The sequence below is a fragment of the Cydia fagiglandana genome, chromosome 15 (genome assembly GCF_963556715.1).
Source record: "Cydia fagiglandana chromosome 15, ilCydFagi1.1, whole genome shotgun sequence".
Classification (NCBI taxonomy): domain Eukaryota; kingdom Metazoa; phylum Arthropoda; class Insecta; order Lepidoptera; family Tortricidae; genus Cydia; species Cydia fagiglandana.
This window is the reverse complement of record NC_085946.1, coordinates 17973749-17985662: the sequence shown is the minus strand read 5'-3', so window position 1 is coordinate 17985662 and position 11914 is coordinate 17973749.

Genomic DNA, 11914 nt, shown 5'->3' with positions numbered 1-11914 from the left:
ATCCTGGATGAAGCGATGGATTCTAAAGTAGAATCCTGAGCGTAATGAGGGATTCAAGTGTTAACGCCCAAGACGAAACAATTTTGATACCGTGTGACACATACTGCTTTTCACATCTCCTATGAGGGAATTGTGATGCTTAAACATATTATTTAAGGTAAAAATATAAGGTAAGAAAAATGTTACTTTGATCCCTCCTAGCAGGGAAGAAAAAGCCCTTTTTCGAATTGGTGATGTGAAAAGAATATTTACTTTACTTAGGCCCACTTGCACCATCCTACTAACCCGGGGTTAAGCGGTTTAACCATCAACCCAGTGTCAACGTGTACTGGTAACCATGGTAACTCCAGGTTTAACCGGTTATCCCCGGTTTACTGGAATGGTGCAAGTGGGGCTTACTCACTTATTCCGAGGAGCCGATCCGACCCGATTACGGTCCGATCCTGCGTTCCGTGGCCCTAGGGGAACACAACAGTCAATGAAAAGTCTCGGAAAACCCTGTCCGAGTGAATCAGGAGGGTATATAAGGGAGGGATTCCCCAACGCCCGTCAGTCGGCCGACGATGGTGCCAGGGGGAGGTCGCGCGCGCCTCGCCGGGGGAAACTTTTTACGACACGAGGTGTTATATCATGGGGTAAGTTGGATTTTTTACTGTTTAGGTTGGAATAGTGTAAGGAGTTTGCTTTGTGCGTAATTAGGATTATTTCAGATTAGGCTTTTTAACATTGCAAGATTAATTTCATTATCTTAGTGTGGATATAAAATCAAATCATTTTTTTTCTAACAGTAAAACTGTTAAGATATAGCATAGTGTAAAGATAGCATAATATTAAATTATTAAGCAACTTATTCAGTAGGTTTTATTTATACTAAATAAGTCAAACTTCATTCTAATATTTCATGAATTCCACGTAATTCTAAAAGTTCGGTTTTAATAGGTTAGCTGTCGTTCTTATGCAAGGTTATACTTAGTTAAACATTTTACATACCTAAATCTTAATATAAGGTTGGAAACGTCACATATTTAAATAAAAATAGTTAATAGGTACGGGTTAATATCCATATAATATATTCTGTCTGTTGTTTAATAAAAAGACCAATCGATGAAATGATAAGTTACATAACTTATTACCTAAATGGTAAAACATAAATTATTATTTTTCAATCGTCAATTGTTATTTTCTAAGGCCTAATTAATTACCTCATTAAGGGCTGTTGCACCAACCACATTTGACAGGCTGATCAATGTCAGCCGGCGCGCCCCGGCGCTTTATTATGAAACTTTCCATACATAATAAAATTTAGCGAACTCTTTAACGATACGAACAGTTTGGTGCAACCGACCCTAAGTATTTTATGGTGAGATGATAGTGATTTAAGTGATATTAAAAATAGTTAACACTTTCACTGCCAACAACTCGTAGGCGCTTTTCGCTCCAATACGCTTTTTTCTTGTATTATCGGCTACGCTCGTAGCGCGTAGCACGCGCCGGTACTAATGAGTTAAATACACAATGGTGTCGTCCATTAATTACAGCACACGAATTTCTAGGTTTCTTTTATACCCCTCTTTGGCACACTTGGTCCCATTTGGTAAACCTCTCCTCCGTGGTGTGATGTGTGTTGTGATGTGGTGTGATTTTTTATTAATATTTAACCAAAATATTTTTGAAAAAGGAAATATTAGTAATGTTATAGTTATCCCAAAACTAATTGGGAAAGAAAATTAAACTAATACAAATGATTACCTATCGTTCCAAAAATTTGACCCCAATTTCATGCAAAATCCCGTATATAAAAAACCGGGCAAGTGCGAGTCGGACTCGCGCACGAAGGGTTCCGTACCATAATGCAAATTAAAAAACAAAAAAAAAGCAAAAAAAAACGGTCACCCATCACAGTAATGACCACTCCCGACGTTGCTTAACTTTGGTCAAAAATCACGTTTGTTGTATGGGAGCCCCATTTCAATCTTTATTTTATTCTGTTTTTAGTATTTGTTATAGCGGCAACAGAAATACATCATCTGTGAAAATTTCAACTGTCTAGCTATCACGGTTCGTGAGATACAGCCTGGTGACAGACGGACGGACGGACGGACGGACAGCGAAGTCTTAGTAATAGGGTCCCGTTTTACCCTTTGGGTACGGAACCCTAAAAATAGCGACTACGACCAGAGACCTATCGGGTCACTGGCACTGAATGTGTCAATTGATGTCTCGAGTATAAACACTCGTATACCATTTTCATGCGGTGTGACTCGTGTGACGTCAGCGCGTGGCAGTAATTAGAGATGCACCGGACATCCGGTTACTATCCAGTATCCGGCCTATCCGGCCTTTATTTTACTATCCGGCCGGATACCGGATAGTAATTAACATTGCTTGATTTCGGAGTAAACCAATTAGATTTAAGAAACAGACACGATCATAATCGTACCTACTTGTCTATTATTTTAAAACAATTTAATAATTCCACTGACTTGCACGCGCACTAATTTCGTACCTAGAAATGAGTCCGCGCGAACGTTTACTAGGAAACAGGTCAAATCTGCAGAATCCGCACCTGAAAAACCGAAATGTAGGTATAGTTCCAATTATTCGGCGGCCGGATACCGGATATCCGGCAGATGTTTAGGCCGAATATCCGGTATCCGGTATCCGGCCAAACAACTATCCGTTGCATCTCTAGCAGTAATCCTTCGCCTTAACACTTTTCACCCCAATTCCCTAATCGCTCCGTTCAACACCCGTCGGATTAGAGAGTAGATACAGTCGCCATCAGATATATCGTGGCGGCCGAGGTGCTCAAAAATATCTAAACACACACTCTAACGCTACGTCTTACGTAGGCGAACAACGCGCGAACGCGGCGCGGCGCGGCGCGGCGAAAGCGGCCGCCGCCGCGCCGCGCCGCGCCGCGCCGCCTGACATTCGCGTGCAAATCGCGCCGCACCGCGTTCGCAACGAGATCGCTTACGTAGGACACTTCTATGGGCATCAAAGGATTGATTTCGCCGCGCCGCGCCGCGCCGCGTTCGCGCGTTGTTCGCCTACGTAAGACGTAGCGTTACGCATTGGCAATTAGAGGCGTGTTATCGCTCAAGAGGGATCTCTTCTAGACAACCTTTAGGTAGTGGAGAAATAATAATTTATTATTAATTTAACTAAATATATGTGCTTAATTCTTATTTAACCCTTTAATTCGCAATAGGTTATACTTATAAAGTTATAACATAACTTTTCACCTTTTTGCATTTTTTTTTAACCTCGAGAAAATACTAGACAATTTATGTATTTCTGATTGACCCGGCTATAAAAGAAATTCAAGACATACAGAGCCGTAACTACAACTCAATACATATTTAAGCATTAAACAGCTTAAATAATATTTAATTTAAAACGACTTTAGCAATCGTGACACTCAAATCAATACAAGCCACCGCTGCTGTCACTACCCTACCCAAGTTTCGATATCGAAACAGCAATAATACAAGGTATTTGTATAGAGATATGACTGTTTAAAACCATAGCTTGATACTGGACTAAATCACACCGCAATATTGTGGGAACGGACAAATGACTCTCATTGAACCTATTATTACTAACGTATAGAACGGGCACAGAGAACCAGTATTTTGCGCCACGAGTTGATGTTGTTTTGACAACAAACCATACAAGCGGAACGTGAATGTCAGTGACAAACTGATGGTAACCGTACAGTTTGTCACTGACATAAACGCCGTCGAGAACGTAATTTACTTTCTATACATCTCGCTCGCACTCGCATATTAGTGCAAACGGGATGTATAGAAAGTAAATTACGTTCTCGACGGCGTTTATGTCAGTGACAAACTGATGGTAACCGTACTAAACGTGTAGGTAGGCGCCATGAATTTTACGGCTTAATTTTAGCACATTAATTCGGCGCGATTCGGGAAATGAATTAGAGATTAGGTAACTATTAGAAACGATATAGTAAAGGTATGTGACGTCCCACGGTACCTTATGGCGGTTGGCGCTTACGCTATCATTAACGTCGCTCCAATATTATTGCGGCGCTATGCGACGTAAGCGCCGGCCGCTATAAGGTACCTTTTTCTGTGGAACGTCACATATCGTCACTATTTCATATCTAGTGAATAACTAATTCATTTCCCGAATCGCGGCGCCAGCCGCTATAAGGTACCTTTTGCAGTGGAATGACAAATATCTTTATTATTTCAAATCTAGTGAGTGTCTAACGTCGTGATTCGGGAAATGAATGAGAGATTCACTAGATATGAAATAGTAAAGATATGTGCGGTTCCACGGCAAAGGGTACCATCGCACCGGCTGAATATTGGAGCGGCGTTAATAATAGCGCAAGAGCCAGCCGCGATAAGGTACCTTTTGCCGTGGAACGTCACATATCTTTACTATTTCATATCTAGTGAATCTCTAATTCATTTCCCGAATCGCGCCGTAATTCATTTCCCGAATCGAGCCGATTGCCACTAAGTGCTGCGGGTTTCGCTCGTAGCGCGTAGCCACGTCTTTGCCGTATGGAGCGCGTAGTCGCTACGAACAGTGTACCCGACAGTCGGGTTCCTTGACCCTGAATGTGTTAAGCGCCATAATATTTTTGGTCGCGTGGTACAGGTTGTGATTGCGAAAATTTCATTGTTTGGTATGGCGTTTATACCGGGTGTGGCCTGTAACATGAGCAAAAAATTTAACTGTAGGCTGTACTCCTCATACTGACCATCAACATTTGTTCAGCGACTTTTAAAAATAACTTGCGGTTTGATTTTTAATACACTTTAAAGTTTATTCTAAGACGCAATGTATTGCGAATTTTGTTGTCTAAGGCGTGATTAGCAACGTCAATCACAATGATATGGCGTGGCGATGACGTCCATTGAAGACAATATTTATTTTGTATGAAAAATAGGGAGTCTAAATACTAGGGATGCCACGAATATTCGGAAACTATTCGGTATTCGGCCTATTCGGCCACTTTGCCGAATATTCGGTATTCGGCCGAATGTTGCCTAATATTCGGCCGAATACCGAATACCTGTTGCACCTACTTAAAAAGAAAAATTACACAAAGAATAGCCAAAAACTAGGTACATAATGTAATTCTTGGAAAGTTAGTTAAATACCATGGTACATTTTTGAGCATTTGTTGATTACAGAATATTTTATCCTCTTGGGGTTCAATGTTCTAATACTAGCACAAATTACCTCCAATGAAATTTAAATCTTAATGAAATGGAATAGAGTTTCTTTTATTTCGTTTCGTTCGATTTTAAAACAAAACAAATTCAACTCTATTTTCTAATACCGTTGATTCAAATTCGATTGCCAATTTTCCTTGTATGGTGGGCCGCTAGAGGTTATTTTTATCATGGGTCTGATTTCATTGACTCTAACTACATTAATTGATTCTGTTCAACATAAAAATATATGTTAGCAAACGTTGTGATTTGTTGGCGAAAAGTTTTCATAATAATTGTGACTCAAAATGTTCGCATTTCATGCCGAATATTCGGTCACCGAATATTCGGTATTCGGCCGTGAGGTGGGGCCGAATATTCGTTATTCGGCCAAATTCACTATTCGGGGCATCTCTACTAAATACTTCATAATTTTTAAAAGTTGTTGAACAAAAGTGTCTCCGTTTGAGGAGTACAGTCAGCAGCAGATATACCTGAGCGGGCAAGGTGTCCAAGAAAACATATACACTTAAATCGTCACAAAAATAAGGACATCTAAGTTGTCATTTTAGTGTAGGCTTTCAGTTCGTCACATATATCTTAACTTCTGAGTTTTTCTTTAACACATACACCCTTATTTAATCACAATGACAATAACGGTTAAAAAGTCAGTGGTATCTAAGCACTCAAATTCAAGCTGCTGTCATTAATACCTACACGCACTGCCAATCACGTACGTCAGCAGCCAGGGTGCCACCAGTTGCTAAGCATTTGTTATTTCAATGGTAACTAAGCATCAAAGTTTTATCAGTTTAACTTTAAAAAAAAATACTGTAGTAGCTACGAATTGACACCTCCTTTCTTAAAGAAGTATTTTATCGTCAAGTGTCAAACTTAGACAATAAATAAGTAGGTTCTGAGTATTATATTCTTTGGTAGGTTCTACGAGAATGATCGGTTTTTTATTTTAACTGTCATAGGCGGCCGTTCTTCCAAACCGTAGAGCATATTATATGTTAATATATTTATTTAGCCCGCTTATTGTACTAAAATATACTATATAGTACTAAAATACGATGCTCCGAATCGATCAAAGAACGAAGGAGAAAACAATAGAATTGAAACGTAACACGTTCACTGTCCCAATCTGACATGTAAACCTTATGGCTTTGTAATAGAGGCTAGTCGTGGCCCCACGTGAGAAGCACGGGCAGTAAAGGTGTTAAGCATATCCAACTATGACTCCTCTCTTTATTTTGTTGGAGGAATGACGAATTTTGTTTTTACAACTTAGCAGAGAGGATAGAGTATACGGAGTTATATACAGTATGTATCAGAACGAAAGGCCAAGAAAGAGACCCATTAATGTTTAGGTCATACTGAGCAACTTTTACTATGGGACCAATCCCGAAACCCCGGAAAAAAATTTACTCTCCCATAGAAAATTTCAACATCAGACCAGAAAAATGTATAAAACTTCCAATTATTTTTCCGCGTTATCGGGATTGGTCCCATTGTAAAAGTTGTCCAGTATGATCTAAACATTAATGGGTCTCTTTCTTGGCCTTTCGTCCTGATACATACTGTATATCTTTGAACTCATTGTTAGTATAACCTAGCAGTAAACATCAAATGGCATTCGGCACAGGAGTAATCTAAGGAACGCCCACTGCGGGTTCAAACCTACAACGTCCTGTTAGAAAGTCGTACATACGCTACATGTGACATAATATCTTCAAAAAACATATAAACTTATGCGAAATTAATATAAAACCGCAAATTAATAATAGAAATGAAACCCAAAAATAAAAGCTGTAATTTCTAGGTGCGTCCGACTGAGATTTGAACCCGCGGTCTCTGCTTTGAAAAGCAAACGCCTTAGTAACAAGACCACAACGTGCCTTGACAATTGGCTCTAAATTCGGCTTCAGTTAGCTTTCGCTATGTGTCACTCATTCGTTTTGATGATTATATTCAATAAAAGAAATAGTTTGCAGTAAGTTGACTGACAGACCCCTGTCAATGGTTGAAGGGCAAAACGTGAGATAGATGTATGTGATGACAAGACTGTACTGCTTTCGATGATTGTCAAAACGCTTTACCTGAAATTAGCATAGCTATTATTCATTCAATATACGACCATACATGTATGCTTTAAACGTCTATTTTTCCATATTGTTCAGATATATTTGACACGTTGACCGCTTAGATACCAGTGGTTTTTTGACAGCTAAGGTATCAATGATTTGTTGTAAGTGTAGAAATTAATGAATAGCGACTGTTAAGATATTTGTGACATGTTGAGCGCTCACAAGTAAATGCTACCATGACAGTCAACAACTTTTTGACAGTTTAAACGTTTACCTCTCTTTGAGCACCTGGAGTGTATAGCGACTTCTGCTGCTGTTCTATGTTTTAATTATTTGCTCGTGTTACAGGCCACACCCGGTATAGTAATAATAGCTCAATGATGACTCTCGAATTAGATAATAAAGCTGGCGGTACTTCAGTTATTTGATTATGATTATACACTGTATCAAAGAAAACAGGGATGGAAATTTCATTACAAATGACCCTTTTTCATTGTTGCATCTAAAGATAACGACCGGACAGTCGGACAAACTCGTACGGTGTAACCATTTTTGCCTAAGCTAAAACGGAGAACTTTGCTTCCGCTCTGTCAACTAACAGGGCAATTTAAATAAAAGCTTATAAAACTTTAGAAGAATAGCGGGTATTACTGCAATGTACTGCAGTCAGAGTGCAACACAAAGTTCCTATCGTAAACCATATTTAAGAGTAGGTTACTTATTATGTACTGTGCCTTAAACTGTTTTTTGACAAGTTTTCATAGATAATAAAATATGACATTGATGCATCAAGGCGGTTTGTTTACAAAGGGCCTACCGGGAATCGCGAAAATCGAAATTTAGTTATCTCTGCCTGTTTATCGCTCGAATATGCAAGAGTGATAGAGAGGGTAGATAACGGTAGAAATATATAATAAGGGTAGATAAGGAAATTTGGATTTCCTTGTTCCACCATAGACCCTCAAGATTGTGATGGATGGTAGTGGCGCCCCCTGCGCAGAGTTTCGCGTGATATTCCCTATTGGTTGAGTATGTGAAACGACGTATGCCATTTAACGCCACTTGCACCGGGGTTAACCGGTTAAACCTTTAGCCAAATTGTACTGGTAACTATGGTAACTGCAGGTTTAACCAGTTAACCCCGAGTTAGTGGGATTGTGTAAAATACCCTTAGGTAATCAAGAACGTATTATAGGCAATTAAAACGTATCAATAATTAAGTAGGTACTTAGACCAACCCAATACTTAAATAATTTAGGTCAGTACAAGTAATGATGTGTTGAAGATACATATGTTAAGTTCCTCTTTATATACAGAGTGGCCCATTTAGATTGGTCAGTATGGGAAAATCTAGAACTATAAGACATACGACTATCTCTTCTTAGGAACCATGTCATCGATTTTAGTAACAAAAAAACTGCATTATTACCCCTGCGCGGCCGGGCGAACGCCTCGTCTTCAGTTGCAAAGAAATTAAAGATGCAATTAAGAACATGAAGAGGGGGAAGTCGCCTGGCCACGACGGGCTCAGTATCGAGCACCTGCAACATGCTGGACCGCACCTACCGCGAGTGCTGACCTTGCTGTTTAATTTATGTTTAAGTCACTCGTACCTGCCACGGGACTTAATGCGAACACTGGTTGTGCCGATAGTGAAGAACGGAACAGGAGACATAGCGGATAAGGGTAATTACAGGCCTATCTCACTGGCTACGGTAATAGCGAAAGTTTTTGATAGTGTGCTGGACCGGCATCTCAGTAAACACACTAAGCTCCACGATGCACAGTTTGGCTTTCGTGAGGGTCTGTCGACTGAGAGTGCTATACTGGCTCTAAAAAACACAGTTAAGTACTACCTGGACCGTAAAACCCCTGTGTACGCTTGTTTCCTGGACCTGTCGAAGGCTTTCGACTTAGTGCCTGTGGGGGAAGCTCGAGGATGCGGGTGTCCCTGCCGAGCTCATAAGCATACTGTCGTACTGGTACCAACATCAAACAAATAATGTTAAATGGGCAAACTCGTTGTCTGACCAGTATGGACTTGAATGCGGGGTAAGGCAGGGGGGTCTAACTTCTCCTAGGCTATTTAACATTTACGTGAATCAGCTGATCGAGGAACTCAGCAGCACCTATGTTGGATGTCATGTGGACGGAGTTTGTTTTAATAACATAAGCTACGCAGACGACATGGTGCTGTTGGGGCCCACGATTGGGGGTTTGCGTAAATTAATTGCGATCTGTGAGACCTATGCTGAAAAGCATGGGTTAAAATACAACTCCAAAAAGAGTGAGCTCTTGGTATTTAAAGGCAAAAATAAGCCGCCAGCAGTTGTTCCTCCAGTATATCTCAATGGCTCGCCAATGCAGAGAGTCTCGCAATTTAAATACCTTGGGCACATTGTAAATGAGGAGTTAAAGGATGATGGTGACATCGAAAGAGAACGAAGGGCTTTGTCTGTAAGAGGGAACATGCTGGTTCGCAGATTTGCTGGCTGTTCACTTGAGGTCAAGGTCACGCTTTTTAAGGCATACTGCCAAACTTTCTACACCAGCAGTCTGTGGACCAACTATACCCAAAGAGCGTACAATACCCTTCGAATATTGTATAATAACCTGTTCCGGGCGATGGTGGGGCTTCCTCGTTACTGCAGCGCGTCAGGCATGTTTGCCGACGCGCACATTGATGACTTCTATGCGCTCATGCGCAACAAAGTCGCGTCGCTCATCAGACGGGTTAGGGGAAGCCCCAACAGTCTCCTACAGGTCGTGGCCGGGAGGCAGGACAGCGCCGTGCTCGGCAGGTTTAACGAGCTGCATGCTCCGATTGTGCGTGCGCCTCGGTGAACCGCTCGCACGGCTGTCATGCAGGGCTTTTAGTTTTAGATTTTTGTTATTTAAGTAATACTAACCCATTTTAGCTGTAGTACTGTTAGTAGTAGTAGTTTAGTATTAATAATTTTAGTTTTTTAGTTTTTAGTTGTAATTTTAGTTTATATTTGTTATTTTAAGTACGTACTAACAATACTATGGACCTTGTTGTCTGAAAATAAACGCATTTTATTTATTTATTTATTTTATTACATAAAAAAACATATGTGTACGCAGCCAGGCGTGGCTCACTCCGCGATTTCGTCGCTTTGCTACAGGTACCTAAAAGTACATCCGTTCGGCTCAAATTTTGGGATTTGCCATAAGCCGCGCGTGGCGCTGTCGCCACCTAGCGGCTATATCTGTGCTGATCGTAACAGACGCGTTTTGTTAGGGAGTGAGTCTTCTGTACCTAGTACTATTATTTATTCTGTGACGCAGCTCGGAAATCGAACCCGGACGTTTAGAAAAAAAAAACCCTAACAAATGGCCCGCGAGAGGTCCGTACCAGGTTTCAGAATCAGGCCGTAGGACTACTTTTCCGAATGTAAACGTTTCAAAATGTATCGTACACTTGCTTATGAATACGAGTAGGCAAAGATTACAACAAAATACGCATTATGGCTGCGACACATTACGCAACCCCGTTGTTAGAGAACCGGACGCTGACTCGCCGGAACCTGACACCCCTCGGCCAAAACTCCTAAAGTATAAATAAATGGCTTGTAATACATTTCTATGTGCATCAAGCAAATCTTGTCAGTAGCAATGTAAAGCAAACTAAAGTAGGGCAACACTCAAAGAGTAGTATTGCGCTAAGAAAAGCAGCAATGTACAATGTACATCGAACCAAAACTTTTTTTCCGCCGAGTGCGCCCTATTACGTACGTCAATTCAAATTGTCAGTTGCGGATTCTCTATTGAAAATGTTTGAAATTGTTATTAATAGGTATGGACGAACAATTTAAAAGCGGTGTGTGATGTTGATAAAAATGATTAACTAATTTAAAGATCTCAAAATAAAATTAGAAGTGGACTATGCCGTTAAACAAGAATGTATGATTAAAATCATTGCTTCAGCAGGTAGATGTCCTACTGGATTTTAATATTTTATTAGATTCCTCAGTTGACGCTGTAGGCATTGTAGGCACCTTAGCTTTGATTAAGCACAATCTTATTTAATATATTGGTATTTAATGGTAACTCAGCAGAAATATCTCTTGAATTAGAATCGATTCCGAACGTAAACAATGATGATGGCTGTCATTCGCGATCCACATTCCACAGATAAAACACAGCTGACACGCAATTTTCGAATTATTCGAACACAGTGTTGCTAACCCACGATTTTTCAAATTTGCCGCCGTTTGCTACTGACAAGATTTGCTTGACCCAGTATAATAAATAAATAAAGGAACTCCAACTAACGCCGACCTACACGAAACACGTGTAAAAAAGACCTATAATATTAAACGATACATGGAAACTTATAAAACGTTTATTCATACAACCACGGCTTACAACCCATCCACATAGAAATTAACCCCAATTGTCAAAGAAATGAGGGCAAATTCTCACGTTAAAATATGAATTCTATTCAGCGGGCTATAAATAGAGTTAGTTGTGTCTTCAGTTGAACGGTGTGAAGGAAATAGTGGGGGATGGAAGCGAAAAGTGTAATGCGTGGGGTTGGGGTGTAGGAGTTGGGACTTTTTGGGGTTGGGGTGTAGGATGTACATTTTTCACGTCACCGTG